This window comes from Aedes albopictus, chromosome 2, assembly GCF_035046485.1.
Source record: "Aedes albopictus strain Foshan chromosome 2, AalbF5, whole genome shotgun sequence".
Classification (NCBI taxonomy): domain Eukaryota; kingdom Metazoa; phylum Arthropoda; class Insecta; order Diptera; family Culicidae; genus Aedes; species Aedes albopictus.
In genome coordinates, this window is record NC_085137.1 from 315,243,371 (window position 1) to 315,257,786 (window position 14,416).

At 35.9% G+C, this 14,416-nt stretch overlaps 1 protein-coding gene and 1 long non-coding RNA gene across 8 annotated transcripts in view; one reads left to right on the forward strand and one right to left on the reverse strand.

The window, feature by feature from the left end:
• LOC109412544 (ras-like GTP-binding protein Rho1) overlaps positions 1-14,416 on the forward strand; it is a 73,439-nt gene that overhangs the window by 10,236 nt on the left and 48,787 nt on the right. The window lies entirely within an intron of this gene.
• LOC134288210 (uncharacterized) lies at positions 1,729-12,744 on the reverse strand. The gene is made up of 2 exons (XR_009997817.1): positions 4,573-12,744; positions 1,729-3,309 (listed from the first exon to the last, which is right to left on the reverse strand). It is a non-coding gene; the product is annotated as an uncharacterized LOC134288210 (long non-coding RNA).

Consider the following 14,416-nt stretch of genomic DNA (forward strand, 5'->3'; position numbering starts at 1 on the left):
CAAACATGATCTAAGCAACAATAATACCTATTTATTGTTATTTTTTTGTTACGAAATGTTTTTAAGTGTAATTGAGAAATAAACTCTTTTTTAATAAAAAAGTTCATGAGAACTTTGCAGGCACTTTTGCAACTATATCAAAACAACTTAAATTAATTTTTACTGATGGTAACTTTAAACTATTATAGAACTATTTAAAAACAATCGAATCAATTAGTCACTAATAAAGCTAATGTTCACTTATTGTACGAACTATATGGGCTTGATTTCTATTATAAAAAGTAACAAAAGAAAAGAATTGTCAGACAAAAGAGACACAAAGCTAGCAACGATGAAGGCGTGGCGATTACTCTTTATCCCTACTGGTAACAGATAATGAAATGATCTAGGAAATAATTGTTGGTGGCAAAACAGAAGCCGAATTTGTTGCGTACTTTTCAACTCGTGAATAATAGGTTATTATTCACCATAAATTGAAACGATTGGATGGTAGGTCTTCAACAGCGTTGCAGTATTTATCGACTCGAAGCTTAAAGCTTAAAAATATCTATACTCGTAGTGTACGATCTTTTATCCTATTCTGCTCAAGTTGGAACAAACCTATGTCTTCTTCCTCTTCTTTGTGGCTCTACGTCCCCACTGGGACTTGGCCTGCCTCGCTTCAACTTAGTGTTCCTTAAGCACTTCCACAGTTATTAATTGAAGGGCTTTCTTTGCCTGCCATTACATGAATTTGTATATTGTGAGGCAAGGACAATGATACACTATGCCCAGGGAGTCGAGAAAATTTCCCCGACCAGAACAGGAATCGAACCCGCCGTCTCCGGATTGGCGATCCATAGTCTTATAACCACTAGGCTAACTGGAGACCTCTATGTCGCATTAGGTGAATTGTCGCCACAAATTCTGATTGCGACATTACCATTATAATTGCGCGATGGTTAAAATGTGATTCAGTGCAACTGGTTTAAAATTGAGTATTTATAGCGAAAAATCCGCCTAAAATAGGACTCCCAGCCCAAGTGGTGCCGTGCGTATGTTTTATTTGTACTAATAAATTAAACAAGTTAACTACTATCATCCAACCGCGGTATGCATAAAACAGTTGTATTGTAATAATCGCTAACTAACTAAACGCGTTCCCGAAGCGGAAGTAATGGCTAGGCGATTCATTCGCACTTCCAGCGCACAGAGCATTGAAACGCCAATCGACATGAGAAAGTTATCGACGACGATCGGTTTCGTGATTTTGCTTGGCAAACTCGTTCCATTTTCTTCTTCACTTATCCATCATTCGGACGGATGTCCGAAAAGGGAAACTGCGCCCCAAACGGTACCGCCCAGTAGGTATCCATACCACTACTGCACTGAGACAAGGCACTTGTCTGTTAGTACGTCTGTCCTGCTGTTTCAGATATTCAGTATGGTGATGAAGAAATGCCGATGACCACTAAGTTAGAGCACTAAAAGTGCTCTAATTACGCTCATGATATTCGTTTTTTCTTCGGCTCAATGCAATGCTCATTCAAAACAAAAACTTCGAAAATGTTTTCACTATATGATTTTTTTCGTATATACATTTATTGGTATATATTTTATAAGTATTCCCATTAGATATTGTTAACTTTTTGATTGCAACATGTAATTGTATCATATCTCCAGTTATTTTTAACGTTTAACAAAATAAGTAAAAGCTGTAGCTAAATAAATTCTAATGAAATATACCACTTAGTCCCACCGAGCTTAACATCGGTCATGTATTGAGCACCTTGAGTTTTTTTTAATACTGAGATCCTACTATGTCCGTCCACCCTGTACCGAGTTTCAAAGGAAACAGATTAGAGTTTCTTGGCCGATTGATTGTTTTAAATTGTGCCGTAAATCAGCTTGGTGATTGAACTGATACTTGCTATTTTGTATGCATTTCAGTTTCCTATCCATCGCCACTCTCTAGATAAACAGGAACTCTTGGCGCATACATCGGTTGAATAACTAGGAGTCGAATTACCATTGCGTTGCCGAGTTGCAGTTGCAGCATTCATTGAAATGAAATCAAACTATACTATGGGGCTGGTCCAGTGGTAAAACAGCGAGCCTTGTTATCAGTAAATACAGTCATCATTTGTTTCCACCGAAATCCAGTGACCTTAAGCAGTCTCACTGATAACGGAATTGTAATCTTAATCGTTAATTGCTTTTTAATGTAGGCATGTGAGCTGTTATTGAATATAGTACTCTCGGAAGGTATTTCAGAGACTGTTCTAGCTTACTGATCCATTTCAACCAAGTGTGTTGCGATAATCTCCAAATCTATAATGCAATAGCACCGCACCTTCGTCAGCTAATTATTGATCGTTATGAAAAAGATCTCTTCCCCATTATCAAATAACCGAACTCGATACTGCCCAACGTAACATCGCGCAAGTGTACAAATCAGGCGTTGGTACCTGTGTACCGAGAAACAGAAGCAGCAAAACGCAAAGAGAAAAGTGAAATTTCATCCGACAAAACACGGAAATTGGCGGATTCGGGTAAAAGCATTGGGGCTTTAATGAGTTTAAATAATGCACCCACCATGCGCGGGGCGCGGCGGCCGAGATTTCGCAGACAAAGCTGTAAGTGTGGCGCGGTGGTGGGGCTGAAAAGAGAAACAAGGTCGTCGTGGTCGTTGTATTGTGCTGTATACCACTCACTATAGATAGTGTTTTGTTTTCTCGGGTGCAGCCTGCAGGAGATCTCTGAGGGACGGTTTGGCTGGCGGCGGTTACGGCAGCAGCTGTACCCACATGTAAGACCCACAAGCACATTTTGCCAATTGATTGCGTACCGTGTGATCGTGACGTGTTCATTACTTCAATTGCTTGATCACCTGATTCGCTTCGGTGGATCTTGTTTGTGTCTTTGCGCACGAGAATTATTAGTCGACTTTAAGATGTGTGTTTGTTTGTTATGTGTATGACTCATTAACATGAGATTACATGTACATAGGTGGAATATTTAGTATTTGTGTGAGTCTATCATCGCTAATTTCTTCTGTTGGTTTGTCCCATACTTGGTTGTACCTTTCTTTCTTGTAATTCAACCGGAAACCTGTTGAGATTCTTTCTTTTTAGAATTCTGCAGGGCACGATGCTTGAACGACCACCATCTGCGAATATGGTACATCATTGCTATTATTATAAATTAACTAATTTAATAATTTTTAAAAACTTTTGACCATTGCCTTAACCTACTGTGAAGTCGAATTTTGTCCGTCTTATTTTATTTGTGATGTCCTGTGCTGGGATATTTGATCAGTAGATTTCAGCCCTACACTGAGAAAAAAAGTATAGTACTGTGAACCACGGCATTGTGCTTAATTTTACCATTCCCAAATATCGTAAACATAACCAAAATATTATTCACACCTACCACGAATCAATAAAATTTACTATGCTACATGGTAATTGTGACATGGTGAGGCTAACAGTATACACATTCAGCAGTACTATTTGATTTTTACCATTCACCGAGCAAACATAGTAATATTAACTCCAAACATGTTTGCCCAAACTTTCAACACTTTCGAGCTCACAACGCAGCATAGTTGTTGTAAATATTTAAATGCTGTATTAAGTTTCCAGTTTGCTGTGTGTCGTTTGCTCCTCAGTTCGCCATCTTGACAAATTTCTAAAAACTCCGGACTCGAAACCGGAATAATTTTTAGTTGAAGCCCCCGGAACAGCGGATAATTAATTTAGAATTTAGTCTTAAACGCGGCAAATGGATCCAGAAGGCCCTAAGATAGCTACTTGCGTGGACCGGGGAAGTGCCGATCAAAAAACAGCGGGCATTTATGCGGCGGAAATGTTAAATCGTCACTCGCGATCCGGACCCGGAGTAACTGTTCTGTTGACCATTTCTTCGGTATCCGTATTTAAACAGCAAGAGGTAAGTTGGAACAGTTGGACAGGAATTGGTCAGATTCCTTAAACTCATTCTGAACCGCCTGAACTATCCTTTCAGGTAACCTTTGCCGCAACTAGACCATTTCGTGGACTGCAGCACCAAAGACGACGACAACCGCTTGCGAAATCCGGTAGCCCATGGAGAAATTCCCCCTGCAGGACCAGCACTGGCCCTCCAATTTGCTCATTTTGCGTAGAGTTCCCTCCGACTTCAAACATCAAAGATTCAAAGATTGTGTTTATACATTATAATTGTGCTTATTCATGTTATTTATTTGTTGAAAACCAATAAAGTAATTGAATTTACTCACAAGCAAATTTTTAAAATGTAAACTAAAGAAATGACAGCACCATGAACCGAACCACATACATAGTAACTGAAACCATTTCACGATAGTTAAACTTACTATGCCTTTGCATGTTTTTTACCATGCGCATAGTAAAATAAACTATGAAACCCCATTCAAAAATACCATGAAATGTAAACATTAAGCGGCATGGTAAATTCAACCCCTTCCATTGTAGATTCAAGCAGGAATCATGGTCTACCAAAATCAAGTAGTAAAAGTGTTTTATTTTAACCCTCGATACAGTCAGAATTACTATGTCCCTTTTTTCAGTGTACGTAGTCTGTAACCGTGTTGCCGACCCATCTCCAATTCAATCCCAAATTTTTGTTACCGTCGTTCTGGATGACATTGGGCGATCCAATATACAAGGGAAAGACAAAATGATAGGGACAGCAGGGTGGCCATAGACTCGGGAAATGCGGGAAAAAGTCGGGAATTTTGTTTATGATCGGGAATTTTTAAAATGATGTGTGACGCTTCCAGAATTTAAACTCAAACCTAGATTTAGCACTTGACTCACTTCAAATCCAGATATTTACACAGTTTCAGAAGCCTCACGCAGTAGTTTCAACATCCAAATGATGCAGATGAGCATTTTGGTTTCTGAAGTACGAGTTATTTCTTGTTTGATAGAGATTATCCGAGCGACAGGTTATCCATGTCCGGATGGTCGAGTCAACGGTTAGATCTTAAATTTTGACACAAACATTTTTAAAATCACAATTTTCTTAAAATGAAGTTTTGAACGACTAAACAAACCCTACTCTAAAAAACGTAAAAAAATCGCAAAAATATTTGGTAGTCAAATTTTGAATGATTTTATAAGAAACGCCATAGACTACTTCTCCAACATTTTCTTAAAAAAATAGTTTGTTACTTGGTACAAATTTCCTGAATAGTGGAGAACGTGCCTCCGAAGCAGACCTACTGATACATAATTAATCATAGCTTAATTATAAAGATAACCAGAAATCATCAAAATCATTAGCAAAAAAACTATTATTTTTACTAGAAGAGTATGTATTCCGTTGGAAATTCTTTCAATGATTTTCCATAGAATCACTCACAAAGCTATTTGTTGAGAATTCCAATTCGAGTATACTTAATCGAGGAATCACCCAGTTTACGTAGTTTCGACTGTCTATTGCCAGAAAAATTGAGGAAATTTATTTTAGCTGGAACCCCCTGGAATTCTGGTGGTAATCAGAGAATTTTTGTCGGTGAGATTTTGTATGTCGACGAACTTTGAAAAGGATTTTCTGACTGAGTCCAAGGAGAAATTAGTGACATAATTTTACAGATTTTAAAGCTTAAAGATTTCATCCAGCTTTTTTATGTAGTAGTTCCTTGTAGTAGGATTTTTTACCGAACTATCTGGCTGAGCTTTGGGACAAGTTTGCAATTAATGTTTTCATTGAAACTTTTTGAAATAATTCCTTAATTCGCTAGTAGGGGATTATTAATAGTAATTTCAGAATGAGTTCATACACAAGCTCCCTACAATCATCAAAGCCATCATACTAACAATCTCGTATAGTGGCATTAAAAAAAATCGGAATAATTACTAAAAGCATTAGTGCCGCTCTACGCATAATTGAGCGTAGAGCGGCAGATTAATAATTCAATCGTCTCGGAAGAATATCTGATGTATTTTTTTTATGGAATTATGAATTGATGAAGAAATATTGGGAGGAACTCTTGAAGTGTTTTCTGTGTAACGTGTACTGGATAAATTTATAAAAAGGTACATTGAATTCTTGCAATTACTGACTTTAAAACGGAAGAAAAACTGCAAGTTGAAAATCAGAAGAAGGTATTTTCAAAATTTCTGAGAAAAATTCTTCTAAAGAATTGAGTCCTCTCAAAGAACAACATAGAACTTATCTGTTATATGAATAGATTGTATCTGAGAATAGAACAGATAAAATATCTGAGATCTGCATTTTTTTTATCTAAATGTATCTTTAAAAGCCAGTTTCTTTAGAAATTTTTCAAGAGTTTTGACATAAATCGCCAGCGATTCCTTGTAAAAACCCTTAACCCTCAAAGCCCCAGGACAAACTTCTTTTTTTTAATCGTCTGATACTCAGGATCTGTAAAATATAAAAATAAGCGGTTTTCACTATGATCGATGGGAAGAGTTGTACTTCATGTAAGAGTAGTTGCCAAACCGGAAGTCCATGTTTGAACCTGTTTTTGCACCGGAAATAAGTGTTCCCTGGGGCAATGTTTTTGCGAGTCGTCTATGAATCTGGTATTTTATAATAATTCTGAAATCTTTAACAACTTGAAATGGTAGGCCAACGCAAGAACACAATGCTGAGGCTGCTTTCTGGCATGAGATGCATCTGAAACTTGGTCCCAGGAGTGTACTTTCGGTAGGACTCCCTAAGACCCAATTTCGCAAAACCCAATAATTTTGCACCTGAAAAGATGATTTTAGAAGTTTGGTGTCTATGAAGAATTTGTTTTGTATATTTGAGCCCTTCTTTTTAAAGTATCACTTATGTGATAAATCCACCTAAAATTCAAACACTGGTCGTACTTTTAGCCAACGAATTATTACTAGATCATTGCATACTTTTAGGCGTTTATCGGTTTCTGTCCCAATTTACAAAATTGATTCCAATTTGTAAAAGCACGCTTCGCTAAGAAATTGAAGGACAGATTTAGATTCCACCTTAGCCAAAAGGCAGCTGTAGAACATATCGCCAAACATAACACCACCCAGATAAAAACTAACCATAGGGTGTTTGGTGAAAACCATTCCTGCACCATACAGTGTACCAGTTACAATAAAGTGTATTGTAATGAAATGGTTCGCTATACTATACATTTACATTGGATTTTTATGTAACAATATATTATACTGTTTTTCTTACGTTTGAGCCATTCACTTTTCCGAAACATAATTTTTCCGTGAATTTTTAATTATTTATCCAGTTTAAGATTTTTTCCGTGCTTTGTTTTGTTGATGATGACTTTTTTGATGCAAAGGAAAGGAAAGAGAACAAAGTGAATAAGTATAAACATCAATTTAAAGTCAATAACATGTTTAAATCAGTGGTAAACCAGATGTCCTAAGAACTGCAGGTCCAAGCAGGGGTCCAAGAGATATGGCGGGCTAGGTGTGTAGAGTGCGATGAGAGAAATACGGATGTAGGCCAACCCGGAAAGATGCAGGTCAGATTACCGTAAATCAGTGGATGAGTTCAACACTATTCTTTCTGTATTTGCATTTAGGGGAGTTTTCTCCTCTTCTCTCATGTGAACTTGCATTCGAGCACAATCGAATCAAATGCGGTTGACAAACTTTATCTTTGACGTAGAGCCATCTTTAACATATGGACTGGACTGAACACTGAAATGACTTCTAATATAGGTTCGTCTGCGGGTTTTTAACCTAACTTATATTTGAATCGAACTTCTCGACAGTTTTCTCATGAGTTGTTATGTATTTCAAACTTTAGTCAAACTGGTGCCTCAATATTGCAATAACGGTTAAGCACGCTGTAATGATACTTATGTACCTCGTCACCCACTTCATGCAACTACATTAGTGGTCTAATAACACTTAGCGCGTTCGGCATAGTTCCATCATGCCGCTCAAAGTGTTGCCACAAATAATGCTTAGTTTGCAAAGCCTGGCTGGTGGGGCATGGGAGCCTAAGCTTCAACTGTTAATGCAATCAGAGACTACTCAGACTTAGACGTGGGCGATCCTATATATGAAGGGTTATCCAAAACGGTCTGAAGAATTGCCAAAGCGCATTCTAATAAATCTAATAAGCCTAAGATGCCATTAACAGGAGGAAAATGACAAGACAATATAACAATATATGGTTTATGTAATGTAAAACAATACAACATAACAAAAGAGGACCTTTCCAAAACCATTTGATTAAATGTATAACCAGTAGTGAAATTACAATTAAAAACAATTTATTTACGGTACATTTTATTGTTTGAAACCGTTCATGTACCATACAATGTACGGTATATTTAAACCCACGTATCAGTATTTTGAACAATTCATTAACAATAAAATGTATGGTTTTGCAAAAAAATATAAATGGAGAAAAATATTTTTTATATTGTTACGATACTTAACAACCCGTATAGTATATTGTAAAAATCTTATTTACAATTCACGGTATTGTGTTTACATTACATCTTACTGTTTTTGTATTTTTATTTTTACAGTGGTGTCTATTGTAAAAATATGGTTCTAAATAGTACTGTTACAATACAACGTTCGGTTTTTCTACTGTATTTTTTATTCGGGTAGTCGAGACAATAAAATGTGATTTTGGAAATTTTGGGCGTCCATTTTAAAATTTGTTTAGGCTATAACTTTGTTGTTAGCTCATGAAAACGTCTGAAAATTCGACTATAGGTTCTCCAAGTAAGGAAAAGTATGTGGTGAAAATTTATTATAATCGGTTCAGTACTTCTTTTTAACAATTCAAACAAAAAAAAACGGGTTTTTGAAATTTTGGGCACATTGTAACATTTTAAAATCAGTGTGCACTATTTTGACTGTAGAATTGACAACACTATCCCGATTTTTATGAAACTTTGACAGTGTAAAACTGTTGTGTTAAACTGTTTTCAGTGAAAATTTCAGTCATTTTGGTTGAACATTTTAAAAGTTAGAGCAGTTTGAATGTCACTATACCAAAAACCACATCTGCATATTGCGACATAGTGCTACATATATGCCTATAACTTTTTAACGGTTAGATCAAATTGAATGAAATTTTGGCACAATACTTCTACATGCATACTTTTTGCACAGAATTTTTTTTTATTAAAATCAGTTCAGTATTTTTGGCTCTACAGTTTTAGGTAAAAAAAAGTGTTTGTTCGCCCAAGATTCTCAAATGGTAAGTCTCTTGTTTCGACGATATCTCCGCCAACACTTAACCGATTTTGAGAACCGATTTTTATGGCATGAGTTACACATAATGTACTATTCCTGGTAAAAAAAAATCAGCGATTTTTGTGCACGCAATCAAAAGTTATACATTATTCTTTGTGTCTCATTTTTTCGCGAGTCCAGTCTTTAGTCTGTTACCGTGTTACAGACCCATCTTCAATTCAATCCCAAATTTCTGTTACCATCGTTCTGGATGACATTGGGCCATCGATCCCACGGATTCAATATACAAGGGAAAGACAAAATGAAAGGGACAGGCAAAATTTTCACTTTTCAAAAAATATTCAATCAGCTGTAACTTTTCGAAAAGTGCATCAAACATTCTCAAATTTTCACTGTAAGTTGATCAACTAGTTGTGTATTAGTGGTCAAAATTTGAAAATGTTCGGGCTATTCTGCACGAAGTTAGGAAGATTCTAGATAAGATAGAATTATTCGAAAGCCAACTTTGAGGTGCACGCTAAAACTGCTTAGCACTAAAATGTGTAAGACTTACTCATACATGCCTAATTTCCATACCACTCGTAAAATGTGTAAGAGTTATACATTCACAAAATCTGCTCGTACACTATTCTAGATGCGAAATGGCTATATTTTTGGATTCGCCAAGGTCACTAGTAAACCTAGCTAGATTGCCATACAAAAAAATTGCAACTTTAACGATGTTGTGGACGCAGGAGTAGATTTTGTGAATGTGAAACTCTTACACATTTTATGAGTGGTATGGAAATTATGCATTTATGAGTAGGTCTTACTCATTTTAGTGCTGAGTGGTTTTACTGTGTGTTATATCTCCGGATTCAATCAATCGAATGCATTGCAATTTGACCATTTATGACTTATATAATGAGCTCTGAAAAACGTTTGACTTAACTTGAAATTATTAACAAGAGAAAGAGCTATGGCGATTTCATTTACTTATGATTCTTTAGTAAATTGCTTTATTTTTAATATTCATCCTATTACTTTTTCAATTTATTGCCGGCTATCAATGGTGTTACTTTCCTTCAAAACGTTTTATTAGAGGGAATTGGAATGAATTATAATGAGCATCTTGATTTTTGAAACGATATTGAAATTTTGTATAATTTGATGTTTTATTAGAAAAATAACACTAGTTTACAAAATAAAACAAAAGTCCTGAACTTCTACCAACGACCGGAGCGGACCTGGTGTGGTGGTTAGAACACATGACTATCACGCCGAGGACCTGGGATCGAATCCCACTCCCGACAAAACTCATAAAATGTGGGTTCTTCCTTTGGAAGGGAAGTAAAGCGTGGGTCCCGAGATGAACTAGCCTAAGGCTAAAAATCTCGTTAATACAGATAAAAAAAACGACCAAAATTTTTGAAGTACAATTTAGCATTGATTTCGAAACCGTACTTCAAAAAATGTTAAGTAGAGCAGTTTTTGAGTTTTAGCTCAATATCGAGTTTTACAACTTTTTAAAATATTGAATTTACTAAAATTCAAATATCTTGCGTTTTTTTTCAACTAATTTTAAATCTGTTTCCATAAAATAAAAGCTGAATACAATACCTTCGATCATCTGACAGCTGGCAGGTTTTGCTTAAAAATAGAACAAAAATCGATTTCAAATCACCAACCTTGTATGGAAAGTCTTAAAAAATTCCGGACACTTGATCAAGAATCATCATTACGGGTCTTCTCAATAAAAAAAAATGTGTTTCAAATTTCTCAACAACGCCAGTAGCAACAAACGTTAGGCAAACAAAATGTCTAATTACTGCTTACTGCATTCGTTTTTATGGTATGACAAGCTTTGCCATTTGAAGGATCGAATAAGTTTAAAAAATAAATAGGTTTGAATTTCATGTGTTGGTGTGTTGGTGAGAAAGCGAATATGGCAACATTTCAAGTCAACTGGTTCAAAATTGACTGAGTTATAGTGGAAAACAGACGAATATAGAAGCCACCGCCCAAGTGGCGCGATATTGTGGGTTTCTTTGGTCACTGGATTCGAATGTCGATTCGACACCCTATTTGAAACTCCCTTATCGACGAACCTCGTCAATTGAGTCTCCTGTACTGTCACTTTTGGACAAACTATTGCATTTTTGATGCAACCTTCAGCTGGCATCGTTGCAAAAAAGAAAGGAACGAAGACGAAATGTGAGCGAGTCAGCAAAAATACGTGCCACTCTGTCACTTTTGAGTTTCGACACATTCGACTGTGAGAACGTTCCTAATTGTCGTGTTCGATATGGGAATACCCGCACAATATGGGTTGTGTCAACATAAATTTTGTATCAGCCTTCCATTACGAGATAAATATCTGCCCAAACAAGCCCAACAAATGGCCAACACAATGTGAATCATGATAATCTTAGGTGAATGTCGGACTAATATGGCATATATATTTTTTTATTTGTCCATATCTAATGGACTCTTAATAAGCATAAAGTTAGGAATTCGTTACGGATAACACGATTTGATGTTTTTTGTGTGTTTATTTTTTATGTATGTGTATATTGATTACAAAATATATTCGAAAAAAAATCTATTTTACCACGCTCCAGTATATCACGAAATTATTTTTTTAATCGTGATATATTCGAAAAAATACTGTAATTTACTCTAAAATAAAGGTAGGGAAGTGGAACCATCTCGGCAGGGGTCCTATTTTGGGCACTTTTCTGCTATAACTTATTCAACTTATGTGTGTATTGATAAATTCAAATAATAAATTTTCCTCTTGAATGTCAACCAATACTCCTTCAAAGGAATTGTTTCTTTCTTTCCAAGCCATATAGAAAGATGGAATGCAGAAAAAAATGGTTTCAATTAATCATGTTTCATTTAAACAAATTATATCTAAATTATGCACTGAAATCAATACTTTTCGTTCATTTATTTTTGAAATTACTGCGGCAATTCCATTGAAAAATGTGTAATTTTCTATAAATTTTTCCATACTAAAAAAATAATTTCTGGGTTACTATGATGGTCACCCCAAAAAGCCTCCCAAAAGATTTTTGTTCCACCACTCGATATTTCCTTGAGTCGATGGTCCCTTCAATATCAACTCATGGAGGTTTGACTGAAGTATTATTGGAAGCCATTACAATGAAAAAAGTGAAGCAATGAAGGGTTCAAAGGAGTTCAGTTTTTCAAAAAGGTTTGCTAAAAGCGGTAAAATTTCCCTTTTCAATGATTTCCAAAAACTGCTACTAAAACCCTAAATTTCAATCAACTCTTCAAAAATTGTCAAAATTGATGTTTTATCATTAGTATGTGTAGTATTTCTAGAAGAAACATTCATATTGGCATTATTTATACTAGATAAGGCTTCTTTATCATTTTTTGAAATCCAGGTATGGTTCGTTGAAAAGAGCCTAAATGAGGAAAATTTCTAGCAGGGGGTGTTGTTGGTTCAAAAGGAATGTTTGTTTTTTTTTATTCAAATTTGTAATCTTTTTTTCTTTTTATCGGAGGTTCATAAACGAATTTGTTAGTGGTGTCATTATGGACAGATAAATGGTCATATATATATATATATATATATATATATATATATATATATATATATATATATATATATATATATATATATATATATATATATATATATATATATATATATATATATATATATATATATATATATATATATATATATATATATAGGTTATTGGTTCCCTTATTAAGCATGTGGCTCCCATTTTCATCCTACGAGAAAGAAAGTATTGAAGCGTTGTTTGTTTTGTTTCATATTTTAGTATTTTTTGTTGGAAATGAGCACACATGAAAACAAAAAGAACGGAATCAATCGAAGCCGTAACCGCTTGTTTTCGTATAGGATAAATATCATAGGCGTAGCCAGAGGGGGGCAGGGGGGCCGTGCCCCCCCCCCCCCTGACCGCAAGATTTTTTTTTAATATTGAGAAAATTCAAAGATTATCAATAATTCAGAGTTCCGAAAAACAATTCTCAAAACAATTAATATTTTAATAATTTAGGTTTTTATCCACAATTATAAAACCTTTTTTACTCGAGAACCACAGGAAATTTCGCCAAATATTTCTCCAAGAGAACCACTTCAATCTTATCTTAGATTTTTTTTTTACAAAATAACAAGCTTGGTTGAATGACTAAATTTGGTGATGTTTATTCATGGAATACGAACAGCAAGCCAAATTTTGTAGATATGCCGGATCCGGTTCCGGTAGGGAAAAGGAAGGACTATGTAGTAGAGGTGTGCGCCGCCGCGCCGCGCCGCGCCGATGAGAAATCGGCGTGAATCGGCGTGCGGCTCCCCAAGCCAACAAGAATCAAAAATACTATATTTTTTAAACGGGGATAGGTAAAGGGGGTTATACCCATGCACTGGTGGAAAAAGATTATGGTTATGTTGTTTGAAGCCGATCCAGGAAGCATCGGCGTGTCGGCGTGGCAAACGGCGGCGGCGGCGGCGTGAAAACCGCACGCCGATCGGCGTATTCCTTCTCAGAATGGCTACCATCATCAAAACCAAAAAATTTCTGCAGCAGCACATAGCTAGATGTCCATTTGTTGCAATCCAATCATTAGAAAGTAGTTTACTTTGTTCATAATTGTTTGAGAAGCCCCACGCCGATGCACGCCGATTTTACGCCGAATATTCGGCGCACACGTCTACTATGTAGAACCATATGCTGCTATAGAGTGCAGTTATGTGATACTGCAACTCGAAATTTCACTAGTACTTAATTCAAAAAAAAAAAAAGTCATGCTAAGAGCATAACACCTGGGATTTCTTTACGAATACTTTTAAGGACACCTGGACACCTTCAAAAATTTCTTTAGGCATGTATTCAGAAACTTCCTCAGGGATTCTTTCAGAAACTTCAGAGACTTTTTTCTTCGTGAATTCTTCCATGGGCATCTTGCAGGGTTCCGATAGTGATTGTTTCAGGTTTTGTTCCAAGAAATGCATCAAGAATTCCTCCCACGATTCCTACAGATTTTTTATAGATATTATGCAAGGATGCATCGACGAATTCCTCCAGGATTTTTTCCATAGCTTTCGTCAGTGATTCCATCATAGATTGCCCCAGAGAATTTTTCAAGAGTTCCTCTATGGGTTATACCAGACATTCCTCCGGGAATTTATCCTGGGATATCTATAGAGTTTCCCTCAGTCATTGTTCCAGTGTTTCTTAAAGAAATGCCAACAG